Below are 14128 nucleotides of genomic sequence, written 5' to 3'. Positions count from 1 at the left end.
CTTGTGACACCGACACTTAGCATTGTGTAAACATAATGGAAGTTGAAGTAAGAGCAATACCCACTTTAAACTGTGGTGTTTAACAAGTGTCTCTGAGGAGTTCATCTGAAACAGCACTCTTTTCACAACAGGGCTGTTTGAGAGTGGGCAGAGCAGAGTCTGGGAGCCTGCACTGAGATGCAGCATTCCTCCCACGTGTTACTCTGTTTTCAGGTATCTTGTGTGTATATGGTGTCAAATGCAACAGTTAGCAAAGTGCTGGTAGGCAGTCATTCTACAACTTATATGGATGTTTTCCTGCAGACAGAAGACCTATAGTAGAGTTAAAGGGGGAAAGAGATCCCTGAATAGAGGAAAAGGCAGGGCAGAATAATAACCTGCTATGGTTATTTAGTTGCCAATAAAGCCAAAGTTCAGCAAAGCTGTCCATGTGTAATTTCACTTCCCAGGTCATAGCTCCAGCTGTCATCACCCTAAGGGCACCACAGGTAGTGTGTGGAGAATGAGCAGCTATAGACATAAATGGAACATTCATAAATCCCTCTGGGCACTGGCTGCCGTTAAAGATCACAAAATCACAGAATGGCTGAAGTTGGAAGGGACCTCTGGAGGCCATCTGGTCCAAGCCCACTGCTCAGGCAGGGTCACCTAGGGTTGGTTGTGCAGGACCATGTCCAGATGGCTTTTGAATATCTCCAAGAAGGGAGACTCCACAAGCTCCCTGAGCCACCTGTGCCACAGCTTGGTCACCCTCACAGTAAAAACGGTGTTTCCTGATGTTCAGGGTGAACCTCCTCTGTTTCAGTTTGTGTCCATCTCTGTCACTGGATACCTCTGAAAAGAGTTTGCCCTCCTCTTGTTTGCTATAATTGAGTGCCAAAGGTGGACCTGTCTGGGGCGAAAGGAGTATGCCCCCATAAGCCTCCATCTGAGTGAGGGCTGTCCTTCAGGAAGTTAACTTGCTTGGACTTTATTATCCGAAAATAAAATTATTAAAAAATGGTGTATCTGTGCCATCTCAGGACATAGCTTGCAGAGAAGTTATCCAGACTCTCTCCACAGCTCTCTCCACATTTCTGGTAGAATCAGGATTAGCCACAGCTATTATTCTATTTTTCCAAGTGGGCTGTAGTTACCTACTTGATGTTAACAAGCTCTGTGTATGTTACTGGTTAAGGAGATGGATACCTTGTTCAGAGGTGGGACATGACAGGAACTCCCCAGTTCACTTGTCTGCTCCGGGGAGGAGCTGACTTGGAGCTGAAGGCCAGATTTGCGACAAGTCGCGATGATGATCTTAGCACATCCTCGTGACTTGACTCTCCTCCTTCCAGGGAGACAAACAGCCAACATACCTATGCCAAAACAGTCCCCTGCTCTCATCTGCTATCAACTCATGTAGGAGCCTGGGGTAGATGGACCTCAGCAGCCAAGGCTCATTGAGTTGCTTGCTCAGTTCCCTCCAGTGGGCAAGGGAGAGAATTAGAAGGACAAAAGCAAGAAAAACTCATGATAGCTTGAAATAAGGACAGTTTAATAAATGAAGAAAAAAACCCAAGCAATGCCAACTGATGCAAAGGCAATCACTCACCACCTCCCACCAGCACACTGATGCCCAGCCAGTTTCTGAGCAATGGCCATTTTCGAAAAACTCCCTGCCTCAGTTTCATTGCTGAGCATGATGTTATATGGCATGAAATATTTCTTTGATCAATTCAGGTCAGCTGGCCTGGCTGTGACCCCTTCCAGCCGCTTGCCCACCCCTAGCCTACTCACTGAGAGGACAGAGAAAGAAACAAAGAAAGCATTCAAGCTGTGCGAGGGCTGCTCAGCAATACCTAAACCAACACTGTGTTATCAACATCGTTTTGGTCACAAATGCAAAACCTTACCAGCTGCTGTGAAGAAAATGAACTCCATCCTGACCAGACCCAGTACAGCTACATACAAGCTGCCTAAGGCTCACAGTTTGGCTCCATGTGTCTGCAAGAGCTCAGTGTCATGGCACCAACAACACTGTAGGATAGGAATCCCATATGTGCATGTCTGCAGAGATTCAGTCTGATATTTTATTAAATTCCTAGGATGTGCAGAGATAATGCCGCTGTAGATAACTTCCTGTTTATTTGTAATGACTATGCTCAGCGCAACTGTAAATAATATTAATGAAAACTGTGTGCCCTGAAATACAATCACAAAAAGGCACCCACTCCTACTTTCAGTTCATTGCATAATGTTGCCTTCAGGCGCAAACACGCTGCATTACCCTCAGTTTGCCAGTCTTCTGACATCCTCACCAGCACTGGCTATTGCTGTCTGGAGTCATCAGACAGTGCCAAAACAGTGAAAAAAAAAAGAAAAATTAGAAGATTATTAGAGAACTTACCATTATCTTTGAAAGTAAGCTAGCAGAAATTGTAAAGTCAAATATGGCTGATTGACATTCAGTATACTGTTTGTATTATAAAGGCCCATCTGTAAGATCCCAAGTTCTGACTTTGACAAGCTTATAGCCAGTTGTTAAACCACTATGCTGCTGCAGGAATGAGCTGGGTCCCAGTGATGGAAGTAGCCAGCTTGACACTGGGGAAAATGTTACAGAAAGCAAAACAGATATAAACTATCTAACTAAATAATAATCATGCTGGCTAAGCATGATTAGCAAACAAATAAACAAACAAAACCACAAAACAAAACAAAAGAAATCACAACAAAAACCCAACCAGAAAATGTTTATTAATCCACACTTTACAGACAAAGACTTGGGGAATTAAGGCATTTCTTCATTTCTTTAACTTCCCAAAGTCTAAGAACAGAGTTTATTTCATTTGACCACCTGCATGCCATGCACTGAGGCCAGTATAAAACAGTGTCATTTAACTGCAGTGTGTCTTCTAGGAAGGCATCTTGTGGGAGGAGAAAACACCACTTGCTTTGATAGATTTCTGAGTCTTCTTTCTCCATTTAACATTTCTGGCTTTATTCTTTAACCAGCCACTGGTTCTTGCTGTGCCTTTCTCTGCTGAACTAAAGGGCTTTCGACTACCCTGCATGTTTTGTCCATGGAGGTACTGCTATGTCTCATTTTTTCTTTTTCTCTATAAGTTAAAATGATTAAAGACTTTAAGAAGGAGTCTCTAAATCCTTGCTATAAGACACTTCCTCCACCCCACCAGAGCATTTAGTAGCTCTTTTCTGTGTCCTCTCCTGTCTGATGTTTCTGTTTGTGTGTGCATGTCTGAGTGTTGAGTGTGTGAGCTTCGGAACAGTATAGATGCCTAGTATCCAGCTCATCAATGTCACACTCAGAAGGAAAGTCATACTTTTGTCTTCTACCCACTTTTCTTCTTTATTCATTCAAGGGCAGTGATAATCTAATACTTTGCCTCTGTATTGGCAGATGAACTCCTGTTGAGCAATCTCCTGCTCACACTGCCATCCACACTGCAGCCCATGCATTTGTTGCTATGACTTGCAGGCCTGGCTTTTGTGACTGAGACCATGTACTAAATGGTCACACTAAAGCATATTTTCTGTAAGTAGTTCCAATTTTCCAAGCAATTCACATTACATAAACAAACATGCACACATATTTGTGTGTATACATAAACATCATATATTATATATACATATTATGAATTTATATATTTTCTAGATACTATGTGTTATATATTTTATATATATGCTTTACTATAACCACTGAGTCCTCATGGCTATTTGCCAACATGTCAATCTGTGTCATCCACAACTGTTATGAGTTCCTGTGCTTACAGATCTCTGCCAGAGCTACAACCTGATGATCTGTCAGAGACAGCTTTCCACAGGAGTTAAAGACCTACAGCTGGGCTGTCATAACAGAGAGCAAATAGATGAAGTGGCAAGAGATAAAAGACTCCTTACTTTTAGTAAAAATGGAATCTCATTGTACTGTAACTCTCGGAATTTGTCAAACATGCAGACTTAGCTATTTTAAAGAAAAGCTTAGCAGAAGTGGCACTCACGTATTGAGGCTCTCGTACATTGTCGACGTCGTTTGTCTGGGCTGCAGTTCTAAAAGGACATAGCTGAATGTATTGTAAATGGTTAATTCCCCATGGCCTGTTCAAAGCAACACTGTGAAAGCCATCTCCTAACCACTGTGCTGCTCTGCGTGACTTATTCTGCTCGCTCACTTTCCAGTCTTCACATCCAGCATTTGTTTTTCATCTTCACTTTCTAGAGGCTGAAAAAATCCACTACAGCCTTCATTTTAACTACTCCCCCCTGCCTTTTGCCAGCTGAGACTGGAACTCACACCTGCAGCCCTGCGTGTATTTTTGCTTGAACATCTCCATTAGCTCAGATGCGTGTACACATCTCTACACATGGTCCAGACACTAGAGGAGACAGAGGCTTACAATGGTGTAAACTCACCTCAGATGAGATTTTGAAAAATGTTTGTTTCTGAAATGAGGCTTGTTCTTTGGGAGAAGAGTGGGTCAGACAGGTGACTGGAAAACAAACTCTTTTGTTTTGGGACTTTTAGGTTGATGACATAACAGCTTGTATGCAAGGGTGTTATTCCCCTTTGCTGGAGGCAAAGCATGATCTCCCTCCCAAGGTACTCTGCTAGGAAGGGAAATAATCACAGAATGGTTGGGGTTGGAAGGGACCTCTGGAGATCATCTAGACCAACCCACCTGCTAAAGCAGGTTCACCCAGAGCAGATCGCACAGGAATGTGTCCAGGCAGGTCTTGAGTGTCTCCAGAGGAGACTCCACAACCTCTCTGAGCAGCCTGTTCCAGTGCTCTGACACCCTCAAGGTAAAAAAATTTCTCCTCATAGTAAGATGGAACCTCCTGTGCTTCAGCCTGTGCCTGTTGCCCCTCATCCTATTTTTGGACACCACTGAAAAGAGTCTGGTCCCATCCTGTTGACATCTATCCTTGAGATATTTATAAAAATTGATGAGATCTCCTCTCAGCCTTCTCTTCTCCAGGCTGAACAGATCCAGGTCTCTCAATGTTTCCTCATACGAAAGATGCTCCAAACCCCTAATCACCTTTGTAGTTCGCCGCTGGTCTCCCTCCTGTAATTCCATGTACTTCTTAAACTGGGGAGCCCAGAACTGGATGCAGTGCTCCAGATGTGGCCTCACCAAGGCAGAGTAGGGGGGAGGACAACCTCCCTCAACCTGCTGGTCACACTCTTCCTAATGCACCCCAGGTATGCACCCCTTCTTGGCCACAAGGGCACATTGTTGACTCATGGTCAACCTGCTGTCAAGCAGAACTCCCAGGTCCTTCTCTGCAGTGCTGCTTTCCAGCAGGTCCACCCCTAACCTGTACTGGTGCCTGGGGTTATTCGTCCCCAGGTGCAGGACCCTACACTTGCCCTTGTTGAATTTCATCAGGTTCTTCTCTGCCCACTCCTCCAGCCTGTCCAGGTCTCGCTGGATGGCAGCACAGCCTTCTGGTGTGTCAGCCCTTTCACCCAGTTTGGTATCATCAGCAAACTTGCTGAGGGTTCACTCAGTCTCTTCATTCAGGTCATTGACGAACAGATTGAATAAGACTGGACCCAGTACTGAACCCTGGGGAACCCCACTTACTACAGGCCTCCAAACAGACTCTGCACCATCAGTTAAAACCCTCTGACCTCTGCCATCCAGCCTGTTCTCAATGCATCTCAGAGAGCACTCATTCAACTCACACTTCATGAGCTTACCTATGAGGATGTTGTGGGACACAGTGTCAAAAGCCTTGCTGAAGTCATGCTTACTTTGGTGAAGCATTTTGAGATCCTGGGAGGCAAAGGAGTGTCACACAGCAAGAGTTGGTATTAATGCTCAGTGGTCCCACACCACATTCCCTGTCTTTTGAAGGGTTGCAGTTGCTTGCCAAGCTGCAATAGCCAAATCCCTTCCTGATTCTTTAGCTCAGTTTGGTTCACATTCTCTCTCACAAAAACTCCTAAGCTTTGAACACAACAAATGTAATGTATGCAAAAAATTTTAATGAACTTAGTGAGAACTTCTCATGGGTGTAAAATTATTAATGTCTCCTGCAATGTGTCTCTTATTCTTGGTCAGTTGCTCACACTCCGCATGTTTCAGTTGTGCTTCTCTATAACCTTTCTGGCTTAATTTGACTGGAAGGAAACAAGTACATTCTGTCATTTATGAACTGGCTGCAGGGCATCTGGAAGTTTTGTGATTGAGTAAAACAAATCTTAAACTAGAAAACTCGAACAGCTTAGCCTGTCGTTTGAAGATTTTAAACAGGAACTCCAGGGGATGCACCAGCTTCTGTAATGGCTATTGAAATGCTGCTTTAGGGGAACAAGTCAGGTCATGCAGACAGCTGCACTTTAGTTGGAAATGGTGAAAACTAATAGCACAGCATTTAAATTAAGGAATATTTGGCAGTAACTATGCTCCTGTGGGGATCTGAAGCTACAGGGGAGTAAAGAAGCTTTAACCAAACAAGGTAATTGACTTTTCAGTTTTGTCATCCATTTAGATCAAGAGATCATGGTGAGACTCTATATGATGCTGAGAGATTGTGATTAGATTTTCTATGGTGCTGAGAGCAAACTGATTTCCAGGTTAGTACAACATACGATTATTATCTGGTTAATAACTTCTTGACTATATGACTCATAAAGCTGTACCACAGTGCCTTAAAGGACTTGGCAAGTTGAAAATATTGTTTAAGCTTGAAGCTAGCAATGCTCTAAATCAGGTATGCAATAGAAATATTAATTAAGAGACCTTAATGGGAAGAGGATAAAAAATGACCCAGACTCCTTTTTTTAGCACCTAACACCCCTACAGCTGGTCTTTGGAGGTTAGTTAAACAAGAAGATGGGAAGGGACAAGGAGGAGGCATTTCTGCATAGACTGGGGGGAAAAAAACCCAAAACATAGATTGCCCAAAGCAATTGTCAGAGGTGGCTCCTATAGTCATCTTTAGCCATAAAAGCAGAAAATACACAGATAAAAAACTCTCCAGGACATGTCAGCCTTAAAGAACACTACAGGGACTGATTAGTCAGAATTACAGGCAACAGGCAGCACTACAGGAGTCAAGGAAAATCTTCATCATTAAATATAATATTAACAATGTATTTTCTATTTGATCTTTTGGTAAATTTCTTCCATTATTGTGAATCTACAGCTTTTAAATGTTCTCTTATTTGCAAAACTGAAATAATGTTAGGGCTGAAAGAATTATCAGACAAAAGAAACACCATTCCCAGGGGGATGGATGTATTATAAACCCCAGCTAGAGACCAGTGTCGTATCCAAGCCATCCAAAGGCCAAAGGATGCACCTAGTTGGAGGTGGAAATGGCAGGGCTTCTACATAAAGAGCTTTTTATGCTGATCACCAGAAGATGATGTGATTCAAGATCATGGATTAAATGTCAAAGTCCAGGAACCAGACTATGATGGGTGAAACACCAAAGGTCACAACTGCATGAACCTTAATCTGCTCACATGAACAGTCACAATGCATTCAGCAGTACTATGCAGAGAATCACACAGAATCACAGAATCACAGAAAGTTAGGGATTGGAAGGGACCTCGAAAGATCATCTAGTCCAATCCCCCTGCCAGAGCAGGAACACCTAGGTGAGGTTACACAGGAAGGCGTCCAGGCGGGTTTTGAATGTCTCCAGAGAAGGAGAATCCACAACCCCCCTGGGCAGCCTGTTCCAGTGTTCCGTCACCCTCACTGAGAAGAAGTTTCTTCTCACATTTAAGTGGAACCTCTTGTGTTCCAGTTTGAACCCATTACCCGTTGTCTTACTGTTGGTTGTCACCGAGAAGAGCCTGGCTCCATCCTCGTGACACCCACCCTTTATATATTTATAAACATTGATGAGGTCACCCCTCAGTCTCCTCTCCTCCAAGCTCAAGAGCCCCAGCTCCCTCAGCCTTTCCTCATAAGGGAGATGCTCCACTCCCTTCATCATCTTTGTTGCCCTGCGCTGGACTCTCTCCAGCAGTTCCCTGTCCTTCTTGAACTGAGGGGCCCAGAACTGGACACAATATTCCAGATGAGGTCTCACCAGGGCAGAGTAGAGGGGAAGGAGAACCTCTCTCGACCTACTAACCACCTCCCTTCTAATACACCCCAGGATGCCATTGGCCTTCTTGGCCACAAGGGCACAGTGCTGGCTCATGGTCATCCTGCTGTCCACCAGGACCCCCAGGTCCCTTTCCCCTACACTGCTCTCTAATAGGTCATTCCCCAACCTGTACTGGAACCTGGGGTTGTTCCTGCCCAGATGCAAGACTCTACATTTCCCCTTGTTATATTTCATTAAATTTTTTCCCGCCCAACTCTCTAGCCTGTCCAGATCTCGCTGGATGGCAGCACAGCCTTCTGGTGTGTCAGCCACTCCTCCCAGCTTGGTGTCATCAGCAAACTTGCTGATAGTACACTCAATTCCCTCATCCAAGTCATTGATGAATATATTGAACAGTATTGGTCCCAGAACTGACCCTTGAGGCACTCCACTAGATACAGGCCTCCAACCAGACTCCGCCCCATTGATCACAACTCTCTGGCTTCTCTCCTTCAGCCAGTTTGCAGTCCACCTCACTACCCGATCATCCAGTCCACACTTCCTCAGTTTTGCCGTGAGGATGCTGTGGGAGACGGTGTCAAATGCTTTGCTGAAGTCAAGGTAGACCACATCCACTGCTCTGCCATCGTCAATCCACCTTGTTACGTCTTCATAAAAGGCTATCAGGTTGGTCAAACATGACTTCCCCTTGGTGAAGCCATGTTGACTGTCCCTGATGACCCTCTTATCCTTGATATGTCTTAAGATGGCACCAAGGATAAGGTGTTCCATCACTTTCCCAGGGATGGAGGTGAGGCTGACTGGTCTATAGTTGCCCGGGTCCTCCTTCTTGCCCTTTTTGAAGACCGGAGTGACATTTGCTTTCCTCCAGTCCTCAGGCACCTCTCCCGTTTCCCAAGACTTGGCAAAGATGATGGAGAGCGGTCCAGCAATGACTTCAGCCAGCTCCCTCAGAAGGCATTGATAAGCATGGATACGTGCACTGAAGAATTCCCTGTGTTCTTACGAGACAAATTCCCTTTTTATCTTCTCCTTCTCTTGACTTTGCAGAGGACTACAGCCTGTACAGGAATACTTTTTTCAGCTGCTGATGTTCTATAAGTTTCTATTACATTTTCTGCTCTCTACTGCACTCATAACCTCAGATTTCAGTTGGGTTGCTGGAGGGTAAATCAGTACATGGTCTAACAAAAAGCATTTAAGAGTGGCTAGTGTCTGAGGCTAAATGTTTTCAAACAAGGTATGGAGTAGATTGGTAGGTGTAATAGTGCCACAGTGGGCACTGCATCCTCCTCTGTGTTACCTTTCCACCCTCCAGGGCTTGGCTGCTCATCATCCAGGGATTCAAGGTTCAACTCTGCTCCCACCAGGCTGTATACTCTTGGCTCAGACTGCTGGTCAGGCTGCTGATCTGTGAAAAATAATTGTGCAAATGTCTGTAGAAAAGAAGAAATAAGAAAGATAAAGGTAAAATCACAGGCAGGAGATCAAGGTAGCTCAAGAATTTGAGAGGAAAGATACTGACATGAGGAGGAATAAATTTCTAACAGAAATGGTGAGCTGGTTGATGGGTTATTGGATGTTCTTGGTATTGATGGAGCTGGTGGAAGATGTTCGGTTTGTAATGGCAAGGGTTTGCTCTAGGGAGACACAGCGGTAGCTGATGTCCCCCAGATGTTGCCCACTGGGCCAATAAAGGATCCTTGGATGCTTTGCTGGAGGCAGTGAACATCGCTCTGTCTTGTAGCTCATAAAATCATAGCTATCTTTTGTGTGTGCCAGTCAGTAAATACCTGCTGTGTACCTGTAAAGTTGTGCATGTCCTGTTTGCTGAGCCTCTTTGCACCTGGTACCAACACTTGAATAAAACCAAAAGAGGGGTGACAGCAGGACCTTCTCCACAGAATGTGACCCCTGAGCCATTTCAGCACTGTCAGACTGTATGTGAAGCAACCTCTATACATGGAGGAAATTCTCACACAGGCATTGGTGTTTACTTGTCATAGAGTTTACTTAGCACAGAGTCCCTACCTAGGAGACTTAGATAAGAGCTTTAACTTTTACACCAGATATTCTGTGCCCTGCTTGCACTGATTTATTAACAATACACAAGATGATCCAATATTTGGCCACAGCCTTTAAATCATAGGATTTTCCATTCTAAATGACAACCTTTGCATTTTATTAGTGTGGCTTAGTCTTTCATAAGCCTTTACTGTGTCCATATATCTTACCAACACTCTAAGAACAAGCTTTTGTACCTATTATAAATTACCTTGGCAGTGGCATGACCACATCCACTGGCATACCTGAGAATATGACGCAGCTGCCCTGGATCTTGGCAAGCACACTCAGAGGAGAAAGCATTCATATGGCAGTCACACTGAGAGTGGAAGGTGTGGACTAGTGGCATGCATGCAGCTGGGGTGATGAAGCCTCCTGAATTCAACTGCCCCTTCTCAGACCAAAGCTCTGTAAGCCATGTGAAGGTGTTTAGCTCCTCTTTCTCAATTTCCTCATTTATGGAAGGGATGTTTTAGTTCCTCTTTCACTGGAGAAACACAAGAATTGATTGATTAATGTCTGTAAAACAACAAAGAGAGAAGCACTGTGTAAATGCCACGGTTGATTATTGCTACTCAGGCTTTCAAAGGAGCATCAAACTATGTCTAGCCTTTGAGCTCAGCTGGATCTTTGGGGTGAAACAGAGAACTGTATCTTGAGAACTCAGGAGCTACTGCTTGACAGCCTCTGTAAGCACAGCAGACCAGCATTTACTGTGTGCCCTGAGCTGCATTCGCCTTACTCCAAATTCTTTTTGCTTTAGCTGGGAACACATTATTATGTGTTAGCATTATTATAAAGAATTAAAGTGGCTGATTGGTATTACCAATTTGCTGCTAATTTCTATGGATTCTTCCTTGTTCTCCCTTAACTCAAATATCAGACGTATGCATACTGTCTTTGAAGCCACTGGGAGAAATGCATTGCAAGTGTGGACACCCAGAAGCCACAAGTTTGCAGAAGTCCCTGCTAGGACCATGACCAAACAAGACTGGCTGTTTGGCCCATCTGAGCAAGAACTGCAGAAGGACATGTTGCTATCCAAGGAAAGGACGAGAAACCATGAATGTGTACTGAGTGAATTCCAGCAGTGATGCTGTGTCATCCCCTGGCAGTGACAAAGGGCGACAGATATCTTAATCTAACCACAAGACATTAAGACCATTTCTGAGGGGATTTCTGGTAGCTTATTACAGTAATTATTTCTTCTGCCTATGTTGTACAATATTATATAATGAAGAAAATTTTGCATCTTAAGGCGCAGAGAGAGTTGTTCTGCATTTTGTTTTACTAGAGAGACTTGTTCTGCATTTTGTGGGTCTTGACTGCCTGTGATGTGGAGAATCTCATCCAAGACTTGCTCCACTGGAATCATCCCAGTGAAAGCTGTCAAGGCCCAGAACTGGGTAGCTTAAGGTGAAAACAGTGTGAGTTTTGTCCCTGCCTAATTATTGTTTTCTTTTGCAATTAAATTTGCCTAAAAAGTTACTAATGGAGAATGAATTGCTCATCCTGCTAGCTGAATGGCACCACCAGGATTCTGAAATCATGAATGTTGTGATCCAAAGGGGAAAAATTTAATTAAATATAACAAGGGCAAGTGTAGAGTCTTACATCTGGGTAGGAAAAACCCCAGGTTCCAGTACAGGTTGGGGAATGACCTATTAGAGAGCAGTGTAGGGGAAAGGGACCTGGGGGTCCTGGTGGACAGCAGGATGACCATGAGCCAGCACTGTGCCCTTGTGGCCAAGAAGGCCAATGGCATCCTGGGGTGTATTAGAAGCGGGGTGGTTAGTAGGTCGAGAGAGGTTCTCCTTCCCCTCTACTCTGCCCTGGTGAGACCTCATCTGGAATATTGTGTCCAGTTCTGGGCCCCTCAGTTCAAGAAGGACAGGGAACTGCTGGAGAGAGTCCAGCGCAGGGCAACAAAGATGATGAAGGGAGTGGAGCATCTCCCTTATGAGGAAAGGCTGAGAGAGCTGGGTCTCTTTAGCTTGGAGGAGAGGAGACTGAGGGGTGACCTCATCAATGTTTATAAATATATAAAGGGTGGGTGTCACGAGGATGGAGCCAGGCTCTTCTCAGTGACAACCAACAGTAAGACAACGGGTAATGGGTTCAAACTGGAACATAGGAGGTTCCACTTACATTTGAGAAGAAACTTCCTCTCACTGAGGGTAACAGAACACTGGAACAGGCTGCCCAGGGAGATTGTGGAGTCTCCTTCTCTGGAGACATTCAAAACCCACCTGGACGCCTTCCTGTGTAACCTCACCAAGGTGTTCCTGCTCTGGCAGGGGGATTGGACTATATGATCTTTTGAGGTCTTTCCAACCCCCGACATTCTGTGATTCTGTGAAAGCATCCTGAAGAACCTCTATGGGAAGAACAAGTCATTACTTAACTGTGGTTGATGCTGATACTACTAACGGGCTGCTTCATAGAAGACAGAGATGGAAAACTTGAATGGGACTGCATGGTCTCAAGGTCACCTCATTTCATGCAACACTCCAGTAAGTTTCCAAGTAGCAGGAGACATAGAGCACATGTCCTTGGAAACCTGCAGTGCTCCAAAGCCTCCAGGAAAACCCAGAGGATGTCCACAGACAGAAAGGCAAAGGCTGATGCCATCTGTGATTCTACAGCTTTCAATCTTGCAATAGCTGCAATACTGCCCAGAGGCCCCATTGACTCCTGAGACTGTGCTTCTGCAGGGGACAGGTTATCTGCTCCTTGCTGAAAGCTCAATCTGATGTCTCCAGTCATGGGAGGGGCACATGGCTCACTAGTACACAATGTGACAAACTTGGCTCCTTGCATCCCTACAAACGGTGCTGCCAAGGTGGAGAGATCTCTGTCAGGCACACATCATAAGAGGTTCTCAACAACTTGGAGCACACCTCTCTGCTCCAGCAGCAGGCCATAGCCTCAGGCTCCCCAGGTCCAGCCAGCTGTGCCTCTGTCTCCTGTTCTGCTCTCTTTGACCCCAAAAGTCTGCAGGGAAGGGTGCCACTCCTGCATGCCCCAGTTCAGGACTGCATTTCAGAAGTGATTACACAGAATCACAGAATCACAGAATGTTAGGGATTGGAAGGGACCTCAAAAGATCATCTAGTCCAATCCCCCTGCCGGAGCAGGAACACCCAGATGAGGTTATATAGGAAGGTGTCCAGGCGGGTTTCGAATGTCTCCAGAGAAGGAGACTCCACAACCTCCCTGGGCAGCCTGTTCAGTGTCTGTCACCCTCACTGAGAAGAAGTTTCTTCTCACATTTAAGTGGAACCTCTTGTGTTCTAGCTTGAACCCATTACCCCTTGTCTTATCATTGGTTGTCACTGAGAAGAGCCTGGCTCCATCCTTGTGACACCCACACTTTATATATTTATAAACATTGATGAGGTCACCCCTCAGTCTCCTCTTCTCCAAGCTAAAGAGACTCAGCTCCCTCAGCCTTTCCTCATAAGGGAGATGCACCTGATTACAGTGGAGATAGGTTGAGTAGCAAACACAAATAGATACCACATGCCTTGGCTGCTTTCTCTTCCTCTGCCAACCCTTACATAAATGTTAAGGTTCATTTATTTTCTTCCCCGAGCTGATAGTCTTCAGCACTCCCTGCCTCAAACCTGGCAGCACGGACAAAGTTAAACACCTCTGTGTGTTAAGTCTTTTCAGTTCTTTGAGAAAGGAAAGGATTTATGTCACTGAACAAACTGTCTCCTGGTCAGGAGCCACCCTTGTGGCACTTGACTTCATCTCAGTTGCTTTAGGTACCTGCGTTACCAAAAGCAGGGATGTAGACCCTCAGTACTCACTGTACAAAGAACAACAGCCCCCGGAAAGGATCTAGGTCTCAGCTGAGCTACTCAACTGTGGAGGTACTTGTCTTATTCTTGTTGCCAGGGGGCTCCAAAACATATGGCAGGGGCCATAGGTGCCTGGAGTTAGGTGGCAAGTCCAGGCCTTCTGCGGCACAATGCTCTGCATT

This window comes from Caloenas nicobarica, chromosome Z (assembly GCF_036013445.1).
Source record: "Caloenas nicobarica isolate bCalNic1 chromosome Z, bCalNic1.hap1, whole genome shotgun sequence".
Lineage (NCBI taxonomy): Eukaryota > Metazoa > Chordata > Aves > Columbiformes > Columbidae > Caloenas > Caloenas nicobarica.
This window is presented reverse-complemented; position numbering follows the sequence as displayed.